General features: G+C 38.8%; 1 pseudogene; it reads left to right on the forward strand.

Annotated features, from left to right (window-relative positions):
• LOC124616667 overlaps positions 1-2,988 on the forward strand; it is a 64,440-nt pseudogene extending 61,452 nt beyond the window's left edge.
• The last annotated feature ends 24,017 nt before the right edge of the window (positions 2,989-27,005 follow it).

Raw genomic sequence — 27,005 nt, forward strand, 5'->3', positions numbered from 1 at the left:
ACTAGGGGCTTGGTATCCTTTCAAATTCGATTTGAACGTCTGATAGAAATCTCTGACATTGTTTATCTGGAAACGCTGATCGATCTGTTCTAACTGCTGTTTCTCATGCAGTAGAGTTCTGGCTGCATATTTTTGAACTTCATGGAATACATCAAAATCATCAGGTCTCCTGGTAGAGTTCCACTATTTCCATGCACTTGCTGTTTGGGCCACCACCTCACCACAAACCTCATTCCACCATGTATGATTCCTCTTTTTAGCTGTCAGGATTGTAGTATTAGCTGCTTGTTGGATCATGGAGGCAATGTCTGCCCATTTATGGGATTCAACTGTCAGTTACTGGTGGCATTGTTCCATTACGTTTTGATTGATTTTGAGCTTCGCAGTATCATATTTATGAAATTTATTTCCGGTTTTCACAGTCTTATTGAGAGGGATGAAATTAATTTTGATCTTGGAGAGGTGATGATCCTTTTACATTCAGTATGTTATCTGTAAAAAGGTTTCTTTCTATTATTTCTGATTGTTTGATGTTGTTTCTTTCTTATTTCTGTAATCCATGCTATCATTGATTCCTTCTTCCAGAACTACTCATTCAGTAGAGGTCTCTAAAATAAGATTAATCTTCTTTTAGCCATTACTTCTGATATTTTCTCAAAATTTTTGTATATCTCCTCATTACTTCTCATTTTCCAGCCATCTGTAGCTTGTATTGCAACCATTATTTTCTAATAATGCTCCTTTGTGGAACCTCTGTTCTGTCCAGCTTATAGTTCATCATTAGGCATCCTCATCCATGTAAACATCCTGGTCATACCACTGTGGGATAGTGTTTAAATTTGTTTTTTTTAGTTGTACATTTCTTGTTGTAAATATCCTTTGTCAAACGATTTGCTCTCTCCAGTTTGCTGACTCTTGCATCTACTGTTAATTCTTCTAGTCCATTTTGTTGTACAGTTTGTCCAATATATTTAAATTTACTTACTAATGCTATTTTACATTTTTGTTTTTCTAAGAATGTTGATGCATTGTTTGAAATTGTCATCAATGTTGTTTTTTCGTCTGAAATTTTGGGACCAGCTCTCTTTGCTATTTCTTCCAAAAGATTTCTTTTAATAACTGTCTGTCAGATTTTTTGAAAGTATATCAGAATCATCTGCAGAAGCCAGGCAGTTTACCTTAATTCCATTTGTTTTTCGTCCTAAAACTATTGGTTCAATTTTGTGATTTTTTTTCTCCAAATTCCAATAACTTTCTATTTTTTCTAGAATGTAGTGTTACAGTAAAGGTGATAAACTGTCCCCTTGTCTAACACCAGTTTTTATTTCAAATGGTTGAGATACTTCTCCCATAAATTTAGCTTCAGTCACCCTATTTGCTAGTGTTTTGAGGATTATGTTTGCTTTAACACAAAATTCTTTGATGATTTTACCCATAATTTCTCTGCCTACCAAATCAAATGTTTTCTTGAAACCAATACGTGATACTATTATTGGTTTGGTGATTAACAGTCTGTGGAGAATTATCAATTTTCTAATAAACATCTGTTCTGTGCAGGGTCTTCCCTTTCTAGAGCTCCTTGAGATTCTCCCAGTTATTTGTCTAAAGTTTCTACAACTCTGTCCAGAGAATTTTTGATAATATTTTGTATACCACTGGCAGAAGTCAGGCATCTCTGCAATTGTTGACATTTTGTGTGTCCCCTTTTTTTCATAGCTGTGGATTAATGCTTTCAATAATCTCTTCAGCTTTCCAAATGTTCTCAAACAGCAGTTGTAGATCATTTGTGTGTTCTGACTATTTCAATAATTTTGCTGTAGTGGAGTCTTCATTTGTTGCTTTGAAGTTTTGGAATGATTTGATGGCTTCATGAATTTATTGTTCTGTTAGTGGAAAATCTTCCTCCAGATGTTGTGGGACTGCTATTATATATTGCTACAATGTGCTGTTATTGTTATTGTTGTTGTTGTTGTTGTTGTTTGGTTGCCTGTTCTTCAGCACTATCTTTCTGTTTCGTTTATCTATTTGCCACCATTTTAGCCCATTTACCGGTATTTTCAGCTTGTTCTTCACTTATTTGACCTTTTGGTGGCTCCTCTTGAAGAGATCTTATTTCTCAGCATTTAAAATTACATCATCTGCTGCTCTTTCGCATCTGAATTTCATCATGTCCAGTCTAGTTTTTTCATTCATTTAACCATCCATCTTCCATGACTCAAGATCCTAAATTTTCATCCTTATTTCTTGAACAGTCTCATTTCTCTTTTTACATTTTCCAGATGAAGAAACTTTTGGTCCTCAAAGCTAAGATTAGTATCACTTTTTTTTATTTGTTTCTGCCTATGGCTGCTATATCTCTTTAGTTAGAATATTTTCTCTCTCTGTATTTGATTATAGTCTAAGTCTGAATATTTTTATAAGTACATTTATTGCTGTAGCAATGAGTAAAATAAATTGTATTGCACTGCCTGTAGCATGTAGCACCATTTTGACTGTTAGTCCTCTTGCTGTACAAAAAGTAGCTTTGATGATTACTTAATGCAAGTATTTTGTAAGAGCTGTGGAATGGTTAGTATCTGTTTATATTTTTCTGATTAATTCAAGCTCGTCAATGCACATCCTGTGTTAAGGAAATATTTGCACTGAATTTACTGTGTGTTAAATATAAGCAGTGGATCCATTGGGGTAGTCTTTTTGGTAGAAATATGTCAAGGTGAACAAAACAGGAGATGGTGAAGGAAGAGAGGGAAAAGATCAACATTTGCTTCTCATCAGCAATATAACTGGGTTGAAACATTCAGTGAAAATTATCTGTGACAGGAAGTTGTCAGAAATACATTTTTTGAAGAAACTTTATGTTTGTATAAGCATTTATTAAATTTAAAAATTGGATTTCATGTGTTAATACAAAAGATAATGTTTTGCATTGCAGGCATGCTGAACCTGTCAAAGATGAAGAATCGGCCAATGATTCTTATTGGAGGATAACAGTATGTATAACTTAAACTTGAGATTCTTGAAAATAAAGCTAGTCAGTATTTCTTAACAGTACTGATTTAAATACATCTAAAAGATCGCTGTTACCTAAATGAAAGTTGACGAGCAAAGTCTTAGTGGACATTTGTATAAATTTGTCATAGGTGTTATTTACAAGAAGAGTAAATAGTTTCAATAGGAATGTGGTGAGACATTTAACAAATGTGATGACCACACATTAATAGGACCTTGTAACACTACCATTATGATATTAGTATGCTTTTATGTAAATAACAGAAACCCTGTCCCTATGTTGCCACGTATAACCCTCTTACTAAAATTTAGTTTAGTTTCCAAATAAAATACACTGTGGACGGATAGTCCTGTTTATAGGAAAAGATAATCAATAGAGTTATCCTTCTTACAGGATTTACCGTGTGTTGCATCTAATGGATAAGTAAATTGGACTATTCACTTCTTTTCCTAAGATCTTACCCAGTGGCTAGATAGAAACACAGTATGAATAATAATATACTGAAGCTAGGACAACTCATTTCCAAGTTCATTTAGTGGTTTAAAACATGTACTTAATGGTCACCAACCTATCCTGGCAATGAAATAGTGAAGTATTGGAGAAGCAGAAATGTGAATTTTGCCTACTTTCTTGCTACTGTTTAGTTTGGCTCTTCGAATAAATTACCCCACTTAAACAATTTTGGGCTACATCTTTATACATTATGATTTAAAAAAAGAAAAAGCCCAGTAGATAACTTCAAGGAAGGTAAAAAAAATTAGCCGGGGATGGGGGGAACAACCTTTAGAAAAGCACTTTCCATAATCAAGAAACTTAAATACTTAGACACTAAAGCACACACTTTTTAACTGAACATTTCACTTAAAGAAAACCTCTTTCTTGGTGGAATTTACTTTCAAAAGCTATTATTCTTTGAACTAATTCTGTATAGCCATCTAACAGGTTCTAGTAACTTGGCTTCACTCTGATTGAATTTTATGTAAGCAAACTATAACACTTTGCAATAGTTAAGAAAACATTTTTATTATTTACACTAAAGCAATTTAAATGGTGCCTCTTTATATTAACTTGGCACTTCACTCTGATTGAATTTTATGTAAGCAAACTATAACACTTTGCAATAGTTAAGAAAACATTTTTATTATTTACACTAAAGCAATTTAAATGGTTCCTCTTTATATTAACTTGGCACTTCATAAGTCTGTAAAACAGGACACTCGGATCAATCAAACACCAGGAAGGAACCCTATACAGATGTATGATTAGGATGAAATGACAGGGTGAGCCAGTTTCCGTAAATTTCAAGAATGATTATTAAATCACAGTTTAAATTAATGGTTCATGCTGTACAAAGGTAAAAATAGAAAAAAATCTTATCTGGTGGCTATAGGCTTGGGTTTGGCGAACAGTTATGACGGCTACACTACCCACACTATGGCCTGCAAGTTTCTTGCTGTATGGGCTCAATTTCTCTTCTTGGCTTCATTCAGTTTTACATACAGTAGCTCAACAACTCGCAGCTATGCTGTAAGCTGTTTGCAGTCTTCAACCAAGGCATTTTTATGAAAATTTGCAGGCAAAGCTTCTGCTCCACAAAGGAGTTACCTCAATCACTGCTGCCTACAGACTGTGTGACTTACTTCCCACACTTGCTCAAGGTAGCACGCCAATTCGCCTTTCGCACCTTTTCCACTCCCCACAGCTATTTTCGTTTCAAACAAAAGCACACTGGCTTTTACATAACACCTATTTCTTACATTGTTCCTAAGCATGACCATTTCTTAAATTGTCAAATTTACATCAACATGAACAATTTATACACACAAATATTTTTAAATACAAAATGTTATCAAAACATTATTTAGACCCTTGGTATCCTTTGTAGAGGACTTGGGCAGGTTTGTCCCATCCTAGTACACATTATTTTGTTACCTCCCTTCAGATATTCCATTTAGCTACATCTACAATAATTCCCAATGTTCTGCCTTTTGAGGTGTCCAGTGCGGGTTGTTTTTATTTTTTATTTGATATGCGTATTCCATAGATCCGTACATGCGAGTGATTCGCCTGGATGTGGAACGTGTCAATACAATTGTACAAATACAATTAATGCTACAGAATAGTAATATAATTCAATGATATAGATATTACAAGCTGTCATTAAACTAGTATAGCAATTCTCAACATAACATTATAACTATAACATTAACACTATAACATTAACATAATATTGTATCATCCATCTAATAACTAAGAGACTAAATACATCTATTATTAAGGGAGGGCATTACTTCTGGAAAAGAATTCATCTAACGAGTACAGTGGATGGTCGAGCAGGTATTTTTTTAACATACCTTTGAACAGCGTTTCATTTTCTATTGTACATTTAATATAATTAGGCAATGCATTAAAAGTCTTTATAGCCGCATACTTTACTCCCTTCTGTACAAGTGTTAAATTTTTTAGTTCAACATGTAGATCATCTTTACCTCTAGTATTGTAGTTATAGTATGAACAATTTGTTTCATACTGAGCATAGTCTTTATTAACTACATTCATCAGAGAGTATATGTACTGACATGTTGTGGTCAGAATACCTAACTGTATAAAAAGTTTTCTACATGAGGTTCGTGGAGGAACCCCACACATGATTCTGACTGCTCTCTTCTGAGCATTTAAGATTTTTTTTGAGGCTGGTGAATTACCCCAGAATATTATTCCGTAACTCATTAATGAGTGAAAGTACCCAAAGTAAGACGATTTTAAAATGTTGATGTCCCCAAAATGAGTAATTATTCTTAGAGTAAAAGTTGCTGATGAAAGCCTTTTTAGAGTAAGGGACACATGCTGTTCCCAGTTGAGCCTACTGTCAATGTGAACCCCCAGGAATTTAGTGGATTGCACCTGTTCTAGTTCCTGGTTGTCATGAGCAATTACTATACTTTCTAGAGTTTTATTTTTGTGTGGAACTGTATAAAATTAGTTTTTTTAATATTAACTGAAAGAGAATTAATTGAAAACCAAGCTGTAACTTCTCTGAGTATATCATTAACATCAGTCTCCATATCAGCAGTAGACTGACCATCAACGACAATGCTTGTATCATCAGCAAACATTGTGAATTCACAATTTTTACTAATGGACAGGGGTAAATCATTAACATATATTAAAAACAGCAAGGGTCCAAGGACAGATCCCTGGGGAACTCCATGCTGAATTTTGCCCCATTCAGAATCCACTAGATTAGGAGATCCTTTGTTGCAGCCATGTAGAACCACCTTTTGTTTCCTGTCTTGAAGATATGATTTTAGCCAGTTACCTATAGGCCCTTTGATTCCGTAATGATAGACCTTCTCCAAGAGTATCTTGTGGTTTACACAATCAAAGGCCTTGGAAATATCACAGAAGACACTAACTGGTGACTTCTTACTATTAATAGGCTCCAAGACATCATTTGTGAGTGAATATATGGCACACTCTGTGGAAACCCCTTTTTGAAAACCAAACTGTCTGTGGTTAATAATATTAAGTTTATCAAGATGTGCCACAATCCTGTTATACACTGCCTTTTCAAGAACCTTTGAGAATGTTGTTAAGAGAGAGACAGGACGATAATTTTTTACATCTGTAGCATCGCCAGACTTGAAAAGAGGTCTCACAGTGGCATATTTCATTCTCTCTGGAACAACTCCCTCATAAAGAGACATGTTGCAAATGTGAGCAAGTACTACACTTACATCATTACTGCAGGCTTTCAACAGTTTATTAGAGATGTTATCTATACCTGAAGATCCTTTACTTTTCAATGAGTGAATTATTTTTTTTATTTCATTAACAGTTATGGGTGTTACATTTATATCATTAAAACATTGTGGGAGGTTAAGTTTCAGAATATCTAAAGCTTCTCTTAGGTCACCACTGAACCTATTTGAGAGGTGACACTTAGAAAGTGGTTGTTAAATGTGTCTGCTATCTGTTTACTATCAGTTATTTCCAAATCGTTAATTTTTAGGACAGCAGATTTTTCATTGTCAGATGGTGAAGTACCTGTTTCCCTCTTTATTACATTCCAAATCGTTCTGATTTTATTGTTTGAACAGTTAATTTTAGATTGCATGCACATACTTTTAGATTTTTTAATGACTTTAGTTAAGATTTTGCAGTATGTCCTATAATATTTCATCTGCAGGGGATTATTGGATTGTCTAGATATTATATACAGTTCCCTTTTTCTCTGGCATGATATTTTTATGCCCTTGGTCAGCCATGGTTTTTTGCTTGATTGCCTGTTCTGTAGTCTACAGACCTTTTTTGGAAAGACATTTTCAAATATATCTGATAATTCATCAGTAAATAAATTATATTTTGTATTAACATCATTTGCAAGATAAACATACCTCCAGTCAGTCTCCTGAATGCATAATTTGAATTTTTGGATATTTTCCTCATTCATGTTTCTAATGGTTTTCCACTGTGCACTAGCTTTGTTCTGATTTGTATTAAAGTTGTCAATTGTGAGTATTTGCCCATCATGATCAGAGAGTCCATTTATGACTTTTTCAACTTTGATGTGATTAGTTTTACTCATATCTACAAAGATATTGTCTATTAGAGTGCTGGAAGTGGCAGTAGTTCTTGTGGGAAAACTGACAGTGGAGACAAGGTTGTAGGTATGCATTAAGTTTGCAAACTCTGTCTTAGAAGATGAGCTTCCTAGGAAATCTATATTAAAATCTCCAGTCACTATAATGTCCCTATTTTTTCTTGTGAGATACAATAGCACAGAATCTAATTGTTTCATGAATACTTTAAAATTACCAGATGGAGCCCTGTATACTGCTACGATTACCAGTTTCTTGTTACCTTCTACTATTTCTGTGACACATGCCTCAAAGTCTTTCTCTACACAATATTTCTCTACATTTATTGTATCAAAGGACAGGCTGTTTTTCACATAAATAACTGCCCCACCTTTGCACATATGCTTTCTACAAAATGAGGTAGCTAAACCATAATTTGGTATATTGAGCATTTCAATGCCAAAAGTGATATGGTGTTCTGTCAGACAGAAAATATGAGCACAATTTGCGCCTGTTGGTTCATCAATATTTACAATAAATTGGTCTAACTTACAGAGCAGGCTTTGAATATTTTGGTGAAAAATTTTGAGCTCATTTTTAATTACATGATTAGTTGTGGTGTTACCATTGCTAGGACTGAGTTTTATTACTTTTGACATACCAGTATTACAGGAACAGTTTTCTGCAGGGAAGAGGGAGCTGTTGTGCTGGTAACACCCACATTTGTTGTTATTAACTACATTACTTACATTCTGATTGGAACCTTCCCCCTTCTGCCCCAGTACCATAAAAAATCCCCATTTGCAGCTGAGGACTTTCTTGATGTCAGGCACATCCTATGTGGAGCAGCTGCAGTCACTACTGTGATCCTTTTTGCCATAGAGGGTGGATCTCCTGTTGGTGAGGTTTCTACACTGTCGGCTTATACACTTGATCCTGTGGGGGTTGGTGTTGCTGTTTCTGCTATTGATGACTGTTCTTCCTCCTTAAATGCTGCTGCTTCACAAGTTGGCGGTGGACTAACGTTTCCCACTTGAGTTGTAACTGCTGGTGCTGTCTTGCTTTTGTATAAAGGACCTGTTTGTGTTGATTCACATACAGGTGCTGCTGCATATGAAGTCTTCCCTTCAGCTGTTCCATTAGGTTTGAAGGAGTATTTTGACGACACTGTATGTGTTTCTTCCAATGGTACAGTTTCAATGGACACAGGTGCTTTTAGAATGATTGGAGGAGTGGTGTTTTCAAATAGTTTGAATGTTTCTGCTAATAATGCTTTAGCGAGTACACGTTTTCCTAGCCAGTTCCTGTGCATTCCATGCCGAGTAAAATGGTTTCTCTCTTCGGAATTACTGTCCAAAAACTTCACGTCCTTGAATGCTTTGCATACCTTTTGAAACATTCTGTTTGTGAATTTGATTTCATTATTTACACATGAACTGTTTATTAGGTCATGTCTATATGGGATGCTAACGATGATTGTTTTTCTTGGCGAGATTCTTTCCAGTGCATTTCGCAATGCTGTGATTGCATTTTTCGACTCATTTTTATAAACATCGTTAGCTCCAGCAATAATTACACAAACATCGTTTGGTTGAGGGCTTAAATCTTTAATTATTTGCTGGAAAGGAGCCCCGGGTTTTACTGTGGCAGTAACGGAAAATTTAGATTGCATATTCGTAAGAATAGTGGCTAAATCTCATCCATGGCTGTCTGCAAAGATATAAACTTTTGGTTTTGTCTCGTCTTCTCTCAATAATTTCATTTGTCGGTGTTTCTCTTGTGCAATGGGCGCAAACGAGTTTTTCGTAACTATAGCAGATATTGGAGCACTTTGAATTTCAGTAACGGTTTCTTTGAGAGTGTTGTAGTTTTCACTTTGTACATTTTTCACAAAAGGATTAAAATCGACATTCAAAGAATTAATTAACGATTCGATGTCATTCATATATTTTTTAGCTATTGCAAGTTCTTCTTTCAGCACATCAGAGATGAGTTCTTCAGTACCAGCATTATACATCTTGACTGCACTTTTTCGACCACTGCACTTAACAAAGCCACATACACAATTCGGATTTATCACTTTTCTGTTGTTCATACACGATAGATGGATCCATATATGTGAAAAAGAGCACAAACAAATACCGCTATGAATACTGTTTTGGCAGACTATGCACTTTAAACTAAATGTAATACGATTTTCTACGGCACGATTTACTACTGCTTGCATACTCGACGCCACTTCCTGGGTGTATTGTATCGAGTTAGCTTTTTCAAATTTCCATGTGGGTTTATCAATGTATTTTGTAACTGATATTTCAGCACCAATGATAACTTTTGTGAGCCAATGTACACTCCTTGAAAAATGTTTCAGTACCCACTATTGAGTGATTCAGTGGTAATTTGTTCTCATCAGTGGAAAAGATGGATGGGTAAGGTTTTGTATCAGTTTCCATCTGCCTGCCCAAAACGTTTTAAATTCCTTGGCATCAAACTTAGATAATTTCTTGTGTGTTGATCCATTCGAACAATGGTTCTCTATGTTTGTCTCTATTTATGTATCTCCGGGTTGTGTTTTGGAATTAAAATCTTAAACATATACGTGCTGTCTAGTTGCTGTGTGTAAGACTAGTGTCAGACACTTTCCGTTAGGTGATTTGTGGACTGATGTAATAACCAGGCCTTTGAGTTTTATTCTAATTACTTCTACATCACTAATTTTCTGACAGCTTAAGCCAGCATAATCCAAGAGCTGTTTCTTTTTTCATTTATTGTGGTAGCACCTAACAATTGAGAGGAGTATTGATATTGCTTTATATTGCGTAATCTTGCATGTAGCTTCTGAATTATCACCTAAATGCATTTCCTATAGAGCTATAATACTGATGGCATGCTCATCATCTAATTTGCTTTGGTAACTGCATTTGTCACTTGTTAATCCTACGTTAATTTGCATAATATGGACACCTTGCCTGATAATTTTTGACTATAAGCTCTGAGAAGTGCTGGACCATCTTTTGTGTAGAGTTTTTGCTGTATGCTCCTGCAGTCACACTGCCTTGGTGGACCATCTCGGGGGTTGTCTACATGCCACACAACAGTCTTTTTGGTGTCCCGTGTGAATGATTCACTGGTAAATATCCTGTCCCATACACTTTTGTTTGTAGACAATACTTCTGTGTTAGCTGAAAATAGAGCCAGGAAGCAGTAGTCTCAGTACCTCAGAGAATTAGTTTCAGGTAAAGTATATGGATCTAACATATCTAAAATGCACATGGTTTAGTTTGGAAACCACACAAACACCCAAATGTACACACCCGCAGTAGCTGCACGGGGTGGGGTGGGGGGGTTGGGGGGGGGGGGGAGGGGGGGGGCAGAGTGATTGGAGAAGACAGTACATTGTCTGAATGGGAAAAGATTGGTGGGTACAGAAGAGAGAAGGGAAAAGGTGAAGTGATACAGTGGGAAACAAATTAGCAGAGGTTTAGGTCAGGTGGATGGCACTAGATGTGCTGGAGAGACAATTTCCACCTGCGTAGGTCAGAGAAACTTGCACTGGAAGGGAATATCCAAATGGTATGTCTAGTGAAGCAGTTGTTGAAGTGGTGTACAGCCTCTTGGCAACTGCAATGTCAAGTCTGTGGTTTGCCACAGTTTGGTGCTGGACATTACTGCGAGTGAACAGTTGGTTACTTGTCATCCCTACATGGAAAATTGTATGGTAATTGCAGCATAGCTGATTTTTAACAGGTTGCTTTTGCACATGATCGTGCCTTTTATATGGTGGGAGATTCCTGCGACTGGACTGCTGTAGGAGGTGGTGGGTGGATCTGTGGGACAGGTCTTGCACCTGGGTCACTCACAGGATTAGGGGTGGACAAGGATGTTCTCTAGATTGTGTGGGCAGTGGAACATTACTTTGCAGGAATAGGGTAGTATCTTGAGTACAGTATACCCCATCTGAGATAGCCAAAGCTCCAGTGAAGGATGTGGTTGAGCTTTTCAAGGCCTGGGTGATTAGATGAGTGCTGACCATTGTCTGGTTAGCAGGGTTACAGGTGTGAAATGAGGAGATGGCACGGGAGATCTATTTATGAATGAGACGGATAGGATACTGTGGCTCTGGTAGTGCTATTGCCATATTTAGACAACTCCTGCTTTCCACTGGGGATAGTGAGTCCACGTGTGACAAGGCTGCATGGAAGAGCCTTTTTGACATGGAATGGGTGACGGCTGTCAAAGTGGAGGGAGGTACTGTTGGTGGTTGGTCCACTTGACATGTATTTATGGATATCGATGTCTAGTGATATGGCGCATTGAGTTGAGAATAATCAGGTTAAGATGATTTGGGAGTAGGTTTTTAGGTTATGGAAGAAGCAGTATATACCATGAGTCCAGATCATGAAAATGTCTCAATTACTCTGAATCAGACAATGGGTTTTAGGTGTTGACAGGATAGGAAGGACTTCTCCTGATGGCCAATATAAAAGCTGGTATAGGATGGCACCATGCGAGTACCCATGGCAGTACTACAGATTTGTTTATACAGGGATAATCACTTAAAACCTGCACCACAAACATTGCAGAAATGGAAAGTGCTATTGATGTGTGGTTTTCACAGAATGGATTGGTAGTTGGGGGCTTATGCTAGTAACCAACCAACAGGTTGTAGTGATATTAGAAAGTGCATTTTTTGTGCAAACATAAACTTTTTTAAATGAAACTATGCCTATCGGTATTAACTAAAAGTAGGGTAAATTAGTCTATCAGTGGTGTTTGTTGCAGGAGTCTAGTGTGAGCCATTCATGAGATATCATATTTTGAAAAGGTCCCACGCCAACACTTGTACATTAGCTGTAAAGTTCCCACACCAACACTTGTACATTAGCTGCGGTAGCACACACCAAAGAACAGTCCAAGTCCATACACTAGTTATGTGGATTGTGACCAGTAATGAGACAATTGATCATCACAGGCTGTGTTCAAAATGACCACTGGCAGCACCAGTATATGCTCCCATTCTGGTATGGAAAGACTGCTGCACACATACCAGTATTTCAGCAGGGACAATCTGACAGGCTGCAGTAATACATCATTGCATATCATCAGATGTAGTTGGTATGCCCTTGTAGACAGTCTTTCAGCTTTCCCCATAGAAAAAAAGTCTCCAGGCATGAAATTTGGCGAATGGATCAACCGAGATACAGGTCCTCTGCATCCAATCTAATGATTTGTAAACAGTTTGTGAAGCCATGTTGTACTTCGTGCACTGTGAGTTGTACAGCCATCGTATTGGTACCACAAGTTGCTCCTAGTCTGCAGAGGAATCTCTTCTAGCATCCGTGGAAGATGATTTGTTAGGAGGCTGTGATACTTGTGCGCATTCAGTGTTCTTTCTAAGAAAAACGGGCCTATGAGCTGATGGTTCACTGCCTCACACCACACGTTTACACTCCAAGGATGCTGAGATTCCACCTGCCACAGCCAAAGACAATTGTTAACAGACCAATTGTGCTTATTTCAGCACTTTACCAGGCCACGATTGTTAAAATTTCCTTCACCGCTAAACAAGATACATGATACAGCTGGAGTATCCTGTCTTAATTCCCATGTATGGAAGTTAACACAATTCTCTTGATCAATTCCATGCAGCTCTTTATAGAAAGGGATACACCTATATCAATGGAGAATGCATAGGACACTTGCCCGATTAATGCCATTTCCACATGCGATTGTGCAAGAGGTAACATGTGGATCAACTACTTGTTTCATCTGTTATGTTGCTAAGAGTTAGGCTATGACTTCCACATAACTGGTTGAAGAGGTTGCCTAGCAACTACCCACACACACAAACACACTGTAAGCAAACAACATCATACCTAGCAACTACCCACACACACACACAAACACACTGTAGGCAAACAACATCATACCTAGCAACTACCCAGATTGAGTGGCACAAACTAGTATTGGTGTGGAAACTTTTAAAAATACTGTATCTCATTGACAACCTGTACTAGAATCCTGCAACAAACCCCACTGACATTCTGATTTACCATATTTTTAGTTTGTTAATGTCAGTAAGCACAGTTTCATTTAAAAAGTGTACATCTGCGCAAGAAAGGATTTTTACAATCTGTTGATTGGGTAACAGTAATGAGTCCCTGTCTACCAATCCATTCAGTCAAAGCCGCAAATCAATAGCACTTCATACTTGTGGTGCGAGCTTTAGGCATTTCACCCTGTGACTTGGTCTTTGAAAGTGAAATAATTGTGAGTCAGGATGTGTTTGGGGAAGGGGATTTGGAAAGAGGTGGTGGGTTTGGTATCAGGAGGATGTTTGGAAAGTGAGGCCATGGGCATGGGGGATGTTGTAAAATGATGTTGCATCCATAGTAACCAGCAAGGAGTCATGTGGTAGCAAAACAGGAACTGCAGAAAGGCGGTGAAGGAAGTAAGCATTGTCTTCACTGTAGGATGGGAGGTTACAGACAATGGTTTGCATGTGATGTTCAGTGGGAGGATTGTACCCAGCCACAGTTGGGCAAGTGGAGAGACCTGTGTAGTTGGGTTGGCGAATAGGTAAAAAGGAAGGAGTGGTGTGAGGAGGGAGATAGATCCAGGAGTCAGGTTATGGGATGGACTTAAGGTCTTGGAGAGCTGCTGGAGTCTTGTTGGAATTCACGGATGTGATCATGGTTGTAAGGTTTGTATGCAGAGGTGTTAGAAAGTTGGTGAAGACTCTCAGCCACATAGTCACTATGATTCATGAACACTGTGATGAAGCTTTTATCTGTAGGAAAGATGATAAGGCACGGATTGATTTTAAGGATATGGGTAGCTGTGTGTTAGATAGGAGTGATGTTGGTCTCACTAGGGAGGATTTAGGAAAGGAAAGTAAGGCCGGTTTAGAAGTGATGAATTCCTGAAAGATAACCAAGAGATGACTGGCTGGAATGGGAGGTTCAGGGTGGGAGGGAGGCTGGAACTGTTTTAAGCAAGGTTCTATGTGAGGTTTTTGTTGGCTGTTATTAGTGGGATGCATCATCATCATCATTTAAGACTGATTATGCCTTTCCGCATTCAGTCTGGAGCATAGTCTTGATCTATTTCAACAGTTTTTATACCCCTTCCCTTCCAACACACACACACTAGCCACCAAGGAAGAGCCTACAGCTTTGATTCAAACCCCCCCCCCCCCCCCCCCCCCCCCCCGCCTCTTCCAGTCATACCCTCATACCTCCGTAACGCACATTGAAGAAATTTCAGCTGCAGAGATTAGGTAAGGAAAGAAGGTCCTTTACAAGTCCAGCACACTTGAATTTAGGTTTTGGGCTAAAGGTGGGCCTTTAGAAAGTACCAAGACTTCTGCAGGGCTAAGAGTTGTGGCAGAAAGGTTGACAACAGTTTTACAGGATTGGTGCTTAGGATGTATATATCTCGTGGAGGATGGAGGAATTCGTAGTGATTGTGGAAGATGGAGTAATGAACAAAGCATAGTTAGGGAGGTATGAGGGTATGACTGGGGGGAGGTTGAATCAAAGCTGTAGGCTCTTCCTTGGTGGCTTGTGTGTGTGTGTGTGTGTGTGTGTGTGTGTGTGTGTGTGTGTGTGTGTTGGAAGGGAAGGGGTATAAAAACTGTAGAAATAGATCAAGACTTCACGACAACTAGCAGGTTTAAACGGGTGGGTGTTGTAATAGATATGTAGAGGTGGAGGTGATGAGGCTTGCACAGGATAGATTAGTATTGAGAGCTGCAGCAATCCAATCTTCAGACTACCACAGCAACAACAAAAAGGTCATAAGATGGAAACAATTTTGCATCGTAGTATCTCCCTGTTTCCACTCCATGTAGTTTTCACTTGTGGTAATGTGGCGTGTGTACAGAGATTTATCGGGTGTTGTTATTTTTATTGTACTGTATTAACAGGATTTATCAAGAGTGGTGATAACATCAATTTGTGACAATAAATCTTTGTCATGTGCAATCTATAATACTGTTGTTCCATTTGTAATAAACAATTTCTTTGATGCTGTTTTCCCAAATAAGCCTAAATTTTACTGTTATTCACATGGACAGAGGCAGAGTAAGACATGGGAGATAACTTCAGCTGATCTTCGAAGATCAATTTCTTGAGACAGAGACAGTGTCATTATTATTATTGTTATTCTTTACTTCCTCAGACGTTAAGTCTGGTTAAAAATGGAAAGTGACGTGGACCTTGATAAAGCGTCACTTCCTTTCAACTGTATAGTATGTGTTATATTGCATTTAGGAACTTTCGGGTAATTGAACATGTATCAATAATTACTGATTTCTGTAGTTGTATATATATGTTTGGATGTAGCTGTATTGCATTGATGTACTGGTGGATATTGTGTGGTATGACTCCTGTAGTTGATAGTATAATTGGTATAATGTCAACTTTATCCTGATGCCACATGTCTTTGACTTCCTCAGCCAGTTGGATGTATTTTTCAATTTTTTCTCCTATTTTCTTTTGTATATTTGTTGTATTGGGTATGGATATTTCGATTAGTTGTGTTAATTTCTTCTTTTTATTGGTGAGTATGATGTCAGGTTTGTTATGTGGCGTTGTTTTATCTGTTATAATGGTTCTGTTCCAGTATAATTTGTATTCATCATTCTCCAGTACATTTTGTGGTGTATACTTGTATGTAGGAACATGTTGTTTTAAAAGTTTATGTTGTAAGGCAAGCTGTTGATGTATTATTTTTGCGACATTGTCATGTCTTCTGGGGTATTCTGTATTTGCTAGTATTGTACATCTGCTTGTGATGTGATCTACTGTTTCTATTTGTTGTTTACAAAGTCTGCATTTATCCGTTGTGGTATTGGGATCTTTAATAATATGCTTGCTGTAATACCTGGTGTTTATTGTTTGATCCTGTATTGCAATCATGAATCCTTCTGTCTCACTGTATATATTGCCTTTTCTTAGCCATGTGTTGGATGCGTCTTGATCGATGTGTGGCTGTGTTAGATGATACGGGTGCTTGCCATGAAGTGTTTTCTTTTTCCAATTTACTTTCTTCGTATCTGTTGATGTTATGTGATCTAAAGGGTTGTAGAAGTGGTTATGAAGTTGCAGTGGTGTAGCCGATGTATTTATATGAGTGATTGCTTTGTGTATTTTGCTAGTTTCTGCTCATTCTAGAAAGAAATTTCTTAAATTGTCTACCTGTCCATAATGTAGTTTTTTTCTGTCGATAAATCCCCTTCCTGCTTTCTTTCTGCTTAATGTGAATCTTTCTGTTGCTGAATGTATGTGATGTATTCTATATTTGTGGCATTGTGATCGTGTAAGTGTATTGAGTGCTTCTAGGTCTGTGTTACTCCATTTCACTACTCCAAATGAGTAGGTCAATATTGGTATGGCATAAGTATTTATAGCTTTTGTCTTGTTTCTTGCTGTCAATTCTGTTTTCAGTATTTCTGTTAGTCTTTGTCTATATTTTTCTTTTAGTTCTTCTTATTATTGTTATTGTTATTATTATTATTATTATTATTATTATTATTATATTGAATTATTGTTAATTAATACCCCCTTAAGGAGAGCACCATCAATTTTCAAGGCTTTTTTTCTGTCTATTTCATTTGTCTTTCAAAAACTTCTCATATATTCATTGTGATTCCTCTTCCTCTCTTCTGTACCGTTCTTCCCCATTTTCTTCTCTTTCAATATCTGCTGAAATTTCTGTTTTCCAGTTTTTTACTCTGTATTTTTTCCTGTCTGTGATGTCTTCTGTGGAGATGTTTTGTTTCTTGAGGTCCTCCATGGTTTCCTATACCCAGTTGGTTTTCACTTTATTAGTCATAACTATATAAAAAATATTCTTGGTAAGTCTGTTTTTGTGCATAATTTGTATGTGTCTCTAGAACCTTGTCCTTCTTTACCTGGTGCTGTTTTTAATCCTCTGTTTGTATTTGTACAGTTCTTTTGTCAATATGTTTATCCAGATCCCCTCTCTCTGAACTGGCCTGTAGATCTTTCCTTCTGTTTTTCCATCTCTTTGATTTTTGTTCTTCCCTTCATGGCTGTTGTTCTGAGGTGTACAAGGCCTGTGGTAACTACTGTACTACAGTGTCTTAATTTGGCATTGATGGAAAAACTTCTTTTGTTATAATTGTTCCATATAAGTCTGAATACCTTATGTAGTTTTGTGATTCTTTTTTCATTGGATGTTGAGTTCAGTCTTATTTTCTGTGTAATCTCTTCCATGCACTGGAAACTTTCTTCATGTGATATCTTCCCATACTTTGTTACCAGTGGGTGTCTGTCTCTTTACATTGTGTCAATGTACAAGTTTTTTTCATTTGAGATTTGTAGTCCCGTTTTGATTGAGATTTGATAAAGAGTTTGTAGAGCTTTTTTGTCTTCTTTTCTGTTATTTGTTATGATGGCTATATCATCAGCAAAGGCCAGACATTTTATCTACATGTGCATATATATTTCGAAAGTCATGGTGTGGTGTGTGACATGATCTGACTACACGTAGAGTGCAGTCTTTGTTTGGCACGGCACTTGGAGGGCGACAGTTCAGTCTTCACCCATCTGTCTCTTTTGTCCCATGTCCTGATTATTTTCTCCAAAACTGAGTTAAATAGAGTGGGTGATGGCCATCCTCATGCCTCACTCCTGTCTTTACTTTGAACGGTTCATAGATCTCTCCCATGAACTTCACTTTCAATATTGCATTTTTCATGTTTCTTGTCATATTAACATCAAAGATAATGATAATGTGCAAGAATAATGTAAGGCTAGCATCTTTTTAGTCACATGTTTCTGCTGATACAGCTTATATTGTACACCTGGAAACACAATGTCAATTTTGTTCTGATGACAACACATGTCACCTGGGAATAGTAGATGTACTGGCAATGGTTTCAGTGTCATCCGCCAACAGATAGTGTAATGGCATAGCTATCAGAGTGCTATATGTGTCTACCCTTTAATAGGAAATGCTCACAGCCAGTGTGATGCAGACATGTGAAGCAAGCAGGCAACCATGCCAGGAAGGCACACTCGTGATTCTTATAGCCAACGAGTGAGTTTAAAAAGGGGTAAAATTGTGGGCTTCCGAGTGGCAGGATGGTCCTTTCGGGGGAATTGCCACACAAGTTGGATGTGCTGCGTCAGTTATGCAACATTGCTAGTATCAGTAGTCACGTGAACATTCTCACACACATAGTCGAGGTTCTGGACATCCACACAGCACAGATGCTCACTAGGATTGTTGTACTGAAAGGGCAGCAGTTGCAGATCGTACGGCTACCACAGCACAGATAAAAGGTCTTGTGAGGCCCAGATGTGTCAACACAAACTGTTGCGAAGCAGTTATTGCCAGTTGCGTTACGGACGTGCACACATCTATCCCGTCTTCCAATCGTGCCTCAGCACTGACATGCATGGTTCGAGTGGTGCCATCAGAGGATCTCTTTGAGGATGGCATGGCACGCCATGGTTGTAAGTGATGAAAGCAGATTCCGCTCGCAGACAAGTGATGGTCGTATCAGCAAATGACATAAATCTGGTGAGCACTCTCTTGTAGAGTGCATTAGTCCAAGATACAGTGGCCCCACCCCAGGCCTTATGGTCTGGGGTGCGATAAACTACAACTCTCATTCGTCTGTGGTGTTTCTGCACTTGGTACATACAGAATGATGTTACACCTGTTATTTTTGCATTCTTGTAACTGGAAGGTAATGTACTGTTCCAACAGTACAGTGTTGACCCACACACTGCCCACGAAACTCAGTGTTCTCAGAAAGATGAACAGTGACTTCCCGGGCCACCATGTTCTACGAGTTTGTCTCCAACCGAGCACATGTGGGAACATGGGATGAGAAGTGACTCGTGCAACTTGTCAACCAACAACTCTTACATAACTATCTGAACAGATTGAGCATGTGTGACATAATTTATCTCAGGACAGTTTTTGCCATCTGTACTATCGACTGAATGCTATAGTCAGTGCCTGCATTGTCACCAGTGAGGGCTACACCACATACTAATGTGTGTGTTTTGGCATGGGTCGATACATGCTAGCTGAGAAGCATTTGCAGTATTGATCTGTAAATGTGATCATTTCATGTACTCCATATGCACTGTTGCAACATTAAATCTGGAGTGAATTTTCTTCTGGCAGTGGGCACAAACTTTTACCTCACAACTTTGATACATTTTACTTTTTCTTTTTCTTAGTCTTTATCCCCTGCTATCACAGTCTCAGCATGTTAATGTGGATTTGGCAGTATTAGTGGTAAATTGTGGCCAGATGCCCTTTCCATGCCACCTCCCCCCTCCCCCCCAACCTTCCAACCCACACCAGGGTGAAAGGTATGTACCCTGTATCTGTATGTATCTAATATTATCGTGTGTGAAAGCGTGAGAATGTTTTCAAAATGTTTGAGGATCATGTAACTGATGTGGGGTGTGCATACCAGTCTGCTATTCATCTAGTTGGATGTGGACAACAGCCTAAAAATCATGTCAACACTGGCTCTAGCTGCATGCTAACGTTGGCGTCTACCCAGGAGTATTACAATTTCGATAGAGTACAGTAGAGTTTTAATGATTTATACAATACTTTTATGTCATGAATTTTAGAAAATTGATTGAAGATGTCTTTCTGTTGTTGTTTAATTTATGATATAGCCGCAACAGAAAATCCAACAGAATATGTTAATTATTCTGGTCTTGTTCATTTCTGTATTTGTTCTGTGTTAAAGTAATTGTTCAGACGCATACAACATAAAAGTTAAAGTAAGGTCTATGATGGCAGGCAGTGACTGGGCTGTTGTCCTGACAGCAGGTAGGGTGCAGCCTTTGTTCACCGTGGCACTAGGAGGGAGAGGGTTATGGCCTATCACCCCAGCTTCCTTTTACCCCTGGGAAACATCCCCAGGAGTCATCTGATAGCAGGTTGGTGTCACCTGGGGCGATCCTGCAGTCACTGGAACAAGGAAAAATCCCCACTTTTATGTTTTATGGGGAATCGAGCCCAGGACCTCCTGATTGGAGTCTAGTGCGCTACCCACTAGACCACCACAACCACCGTGCTTATGGGATATGAAATGTCTGCATCTATATGACTACTCTGCATTTCACAAATCAGTGCCTGACAGAGGATTTATCAAACCACTTTCATACTGTTTCTCTACCGTTCTACTCTTGAACAATGTGTGGGGAAAAGTAACACTTAAATTGCTTTGTGTGATCTCTGATTTGTTGTGTTTTATTATAACGATCATTTTTCCCTATGAAGGTGAGTGCTATGAAAATTAAAATGTTTTTGCATTTGGAGGATGAAGTTGGAGACTGGAATTTTGTGAAAAGATCTTGCCACAGCAAAAAAGTATTTCTTTTTGTGATTACCATCTCAACTCGCATATCATGTCCGTGACTCTCTCTCTCCTAATATTTTACAATAATACAGACTGAGCTGCCCTCATTTTGACTTTGATTTCCTCCATCATTCATATCCCATGGTGTACTTGTGCATTGTCATCTTGAAACACAACCAATGATCATCCAAATGTCGACTATATGACAGGTCAGTAGTTTCGAGGATCCTGTCATCAAATTGCACAGCCCTCAAATAGCCTCATTAGAAATGATATGTGTCAGACATCTGTATACCATACTGGCCCAAAACATGACTGATCCATCTGCCTACTAAACTTAAAAGACTGGACTGCAGGTCTGAAACTCATTTTTCACTGGAGCGGACACAAATGAACAAGAATTCTCTGTGGCTCTGAACAGTAGCTGAGCACAAGCAGACACCATTCTGTTGCATTTGGTTAGCATTCACAGGTGTTCACTCGTGTTCTGCCCATTATCAGTCCTTTGATGAACTGTCAAACGAAGTCTCCATCATCTCTGCATTGGTGAGAGCAGGAGAGAAAGAGCTAAATTCTGGTGTTTCATCAGTGAACTTTTGTCTTCAACTCAAGATCTTTGAGCAGCAGAATGGTCTGAAGAGAATGTAATGTTTCTGATAACAGAATAGATGCTCGTGAATTCCAAGATGTCCACACCATAAATGCCAAATAAAAAGAAATGCAATTGACAGAGAGTTTCCGAGGTACTGGGAACATGAGAAAGATGATAATTACAATAGATACTTTCATCAGCCAGGAATGGAGTGAATAAGCACGAGCTTCGTATTTGTTTTTATTAAAAAAGAACAGCACAACAAAGTTCCTTGAAAGTAAACATGTACAAAAATGTATCCATCATGCTGATTAAAATTACGTACATACCCCACACGAGCTTTGTATTTGTTTTTATTAAAAAAGAACAGCACAACAAAGTTCCTTGAAAGTAAACATGTACAAAAATGTATCTATCATGCTGATTAAAATTACGTACATACCCCACAAGCCACCTTAGTAATTTCTTGCCCTGTTCCACTGACAAATAGTGCTAGGAAAAATGATAGTCTATATACCTCTGTACAAGCCCTAATTTCTCTTGTCTTTGTGGCCTTTACATGAATTGTAAATTGGTCGCTGTAGGATCGACCTAAAGTCAGCTTCAAGTGCGAGGTACCTAAATAGTTTAATAGTGTTTTGTGAAAAGAATATCATCTTCCCTCCAGGGGTTGCTATTTGAGTTCATGAAGCATCTCTATAATACTTATGTGCTGGTCAAACTTACTGGTGACAAATCTCTGAATTGGTTCAATGTCTTCCTTTAATCCAATGTCGTGCAGATTCCAAACACTCAAGCAATGCTAAAGAATGGGTCACACTAGTGTTGTGTCCTTTAGAGATAAGCTACACTTTCCTAAAATTCTTGCAATAAACCAATTTGTCCATTTGCCTTCCCTACAACCAATTTTGCTTGTTTCATGTTTTACTTCTTTGGAACATTATGCCTAGGTATTTAATTGACATGACTGTCAAGCAGCATACTACTGATGCTGTATTCAAACATCATGGGATTTTTTTTTCCTTCTCATCTGCATTAACCTACATTTTTTTATGTTTACAGTAAGCTTCCATTCATCTCACCAATCACAAATTTTGTCCAAGTCATCTTATATCCTCCTATAGTCACTCAATGGCGACATTTGCTCATACACAATAGCGTCATCAGCAAACAGCCTCATAGTGCTGGCCACGTTGGCTGTCAGATCCTTAATGTACACTTATTAGCCAAAACATTATGACCACTGCCCACTGCGAGTTGGATGCTGCCTGGTGGCATTGGGGGCATGTGATGCAGTAACAAAAATATGTAAATAGAGCAGACGCAGATGGGGGCTCACTTTAGGGAAGATATGGGCTGCAAATGGGGAAATCAGTTGAGATAAGTGATTTTGATAAATGGCAGATTATTATTATGCTGAGCCTGTGACACACATCTCAAAAGCGGCAGTGCTGGTCAAATGTTCATGAGCTATCTATCACTAGGTGCTAAATGGTTAGACATACATGACTCTTCACAGTACTTGGGGTTTGGAGGCATGTCTGGCTGCAATGTGGATAGATGGTGATTTGTAGCACAATGCTGGTGCACGCACAAGTGTTCCATAGCACACTGTTCATTGTAAATTCTGGAACACGGAGCTCCGCAGCAGACCACTCCTACATGTTCACATGTCTACCCAACAACATCATCAGTTGTGATTGCAGTGGGCACAGGACCATTCGGATTAAACCATCAATCAATGGAAATGTTGGCTCTTTGGGTGAATCCCATTTTTGCTACACTAGGTTGGTAGGTGTCTCCACAAAAACCATCATTGAGGTGAATGGCAGCTCCAAATGTGCAGCACACCACGGATGCTGGCTGGTGGGAGCAGCATTATGCTTGGGAGACATTCTCCTGCACTTGCATGTAGTAATCGAAGACATGCTGACAGCTGTGAATCACCTATGTCCCTTCATGCTTGATGTCTTCCCCGACAGCGATGTAATCTTTCAGCAGTGTAAATGTCTGTGTCTCAGAGCCAGAATCATGCTACAGAGGTTTGAAAAGCATTATAGTGACGTCATGTTGATGTCTTGGTGGCCAAATTTGCCTGATGTAAACCTAAAGAACCCATCTGGATCGCTATCAACCATCATTACCACGTATGCAAATCAGTGATATGTTATTTACGTGAATTACAAGACCTGTGTGTAGACATCTAATGTTTCATACCTCCTCAAACCTAACAACAAGCTGTCTGATTCCTGATATGCAGAATCAGTGATGTATTTTGTCCCAAAGATGGACAAACAAGCTATTAAGCAGGTCATAATGTTTTGGACCACCAGTCTAAACAGAATATTACAAAAAGGTACAGCCAAACTTTCAGGAAACATTCCTCACACACAAAGAAAGAAAATATGTTATGTGGTCATGTGTCCGAAAACGCTTACTTTCCATGTTAGAGCGTATTTTATTACTTTTCTTCAAATCACATTAATCATGGAATGGAAACACACAGCAACAGAATGTACCAGCATGACTTCAAACACTTTGTTACAGGAAATGTTCAAAATGTCTTCCATTAGTGAGGATACATGCATCCACCCTCCGTCGCATGGAATCCCTGATGCGCTGATGCAGCCCTGGAGAATGGCGTATTGTATCACAGCCGTCCACAATATGAGCATGAAGAGTCTCTACATTTGGTACCGGGGATGCGTAGACAAGAGTATTCAAATGCCCCCATAAATGAAAGTCAAGAGGGTTGAGGTTGGGAGTGTGTGGAGGTCATGCTATTGGTCGCCCTCTACCAATCCATCGGTCACTGAATCTGTTGTTGAGAAGCGTACGAACACTTCGACTGAAATCTGCAGGAGCTCCATCGTGCATGAACCACATGTTGTGTTGTACTTGTAAAGGCACATGTTCTAGCAGCACAGGTATGAAATCATGATAACATGCTCCATAGAGTGTAGGTGGAAGAACATGGGGCCCAATCAAGACATCACCAACAATGCCTGCCCAAACGTTCACAGAAAATATGTGTCGATGACGTGATTGCACAATTGCGTGCAGATTCTCGTCAGCCCACTCAAGTTGACAGTGAAAATTTACAATTTGATCACGTTGGAATGAAACCTCATCCATAAAGAGAACATTTGCACTGAAATGAGGATTGACACAATGTTGGAGAACCATTTGCACAAGTGTACCCGTGGAGGCCAATCAGCTGCTGATAGTGCCTGCACACGCTGTACATGGTATGGAAACAACTGGTTCTCCCGTAGCACTCTCCATACAGTGACGTGGTCAATGTTATCTTGTACAGCAGTAACTTCTCTGACACTGACATTAGGGTTATCGTCAACTGCACGAAGAATTGCCTCGTCCATTGCAGGTGTCCTCGTCATTCTAGGTCTTTCCCAGTTGCTTAGTCATAGGCTGGAGTGTTCCGTGCTCCATAAGATGCCGATCAATTTCTTCGAACGTCTTCCTGTCGGGACACCTTCGTTCTGGAAATTTGTCTCGATACAAACGTACCGCGCCATGGCTATTGCCCAGTGCTAATCCATACATCAAATGGGCATCTGCCAACTCTGCATTTGTAAACATTGCACTGACTGCAAAACCACGTTCCTGACAAACACTAACCTGTTGATGCTACGTATTGATGTGCTTGATGCTGTTACTGTAGAGCAATGAGTCGCATGTCAACACAAGCACCGAAGTCAACATTACCTTCCTTCAATTGGGCCAACTGGCGGTGAATCGAGGAAGTACAGTACATACTGACGAAACTAAAATGAGCTCTAACATGGAAATTAAGCATTTCCGGACACATGTCCACATAACGTATTTTCTTTATTTGTGTGTGAGGAATGTTTCCTGAAAGTTTGGCCGTACCTTTTTGTAACATCCTGTATAGAGAATGAGAGTGATCCTATCATACCTCCCCGGGGCACTCCTGAGAATAACCCCAATACCCCTGCCTCTGATGAACACTCACCATCAAGGACGACATTCTGGCTTCTACTACACAAGAAGTCATCTCGAGCCATTCACATATCTTGAAACCTAATCTGTAATTTCAGACCTTCATCAACAGTCTGCAGTGGCGCACTGTGGCAAACACTTTCTGGAAACAGCAATGTGGAATCTGCCTGTTCCCTTCATCGCTGATTTGCAGGATATCTTGTGAGAAAGGAGCAAGTCGAGTTTCACACGAACGATGATTTCTAAATCTGTGCTGATTTGTGAACAGAAGCTTTTGTGTCTCATGGAAATCAAAGTGAAAATACATTCAAGAATTCTGCAGCAAACCATTGTTAAGGATATTGGATTGTAATGTTGTGGGTCCATTTTTTTACTCTTCTTATATACAGGAATTACCGTGCTTTTTTCCAATTGCTTAGGACTTTGCATTAAGCAGGAAATTACAATAAATGCATGCTAAGAACAGGACCTATGCCATAGTGCACTATTAGTCGAGAGACCCATTGCTGAAATTTTGACATTATGTTGGCAAGACAGTAGGTTGGAGGATTCAGTTCTGATACTGCACAGCTCTCAAATTATACTTACTAGTTGTTAGAGGCATTTGATATCCATAGGTGACACCAGACCAAAACCAGACTGACTCAACTATGTGCTGAATCTGTGGGTCTTCACACTTGAGACATGCATTGGTACCTGGCCATTTCCGCACCCTTCTACAAGGATCATCAGGTATCAAAGAAATGCTTCACTTATTGTGAAAGGAATACAATACCACTGATCCAAGTTCCGCTGGAGGACACCCTGTATCACCACTAGTAATTTCCTTTCCTATTGCACCACAAACAGAGTGAGGGCAAAATGACTTGTCTATATGCCTATTAGTCGCAGTAGATTGTTCTGCAGTCAGCGTCAACAGCCATTTCTCTAAATTTTCTCACTAGTGCTCCTTAAAAAGATTGTCGCTTGCCATCCACCGGTTTCCATGTACACCACGATTCTTTGTGCACTACATTCCTCGGGGGTTTGTACTGTAGTACATAATGGACACCTAGAGACCCCACTGAATGTGTCGAGATGGTTGTGTACCGTGTGAGTCAACACAGCTCTCCCCATTATCTGCAAAAAAAGTCACAGTGCAGTTACAGTAAGTTCCCGAGGTATTACCTGTCAGCTATAATTTGAAGTTAGCAGTCATCAGTTGTTGTTGGCTCTGAGCAATCTCTGTAGTGCTGATTTTTAACATTTTGTTACTGCAAAGGCTGTGGAATGTTCATTTGATGTCGCTGTAGCGTTTGCCAATTGTGTGGTAACTTTCCATGCTGACAAGCATTCTTACTGTAAAGTAACAATGCCTGGGCAGTCTTTAAGCATTAACGCTTTAATCCCTTTGCAACGTCAAATTTTTTGATGTTATATTGGACATGTGATCAGTTTGTTTATTTATTTATTTTTGTAATTTTATTTTTGTGGTTT

The sequence above is a fragment of the Schistocerca americana genome, chromosome 5 (assembly GCF_021461395.2).
Source record: "Schistocerca americana isolate TAMUIC-IGC-003095 chromosome 5, iqSchAmer2.1, whole genome shotgun sequence".
In the NCBI taxonomy this organism is placed as follows: Eukaryota; Metazoa; Arthropoda; class Insecta; order Orthoptera; family Acrididae; genus Schistocerca; species Schistocerca americana.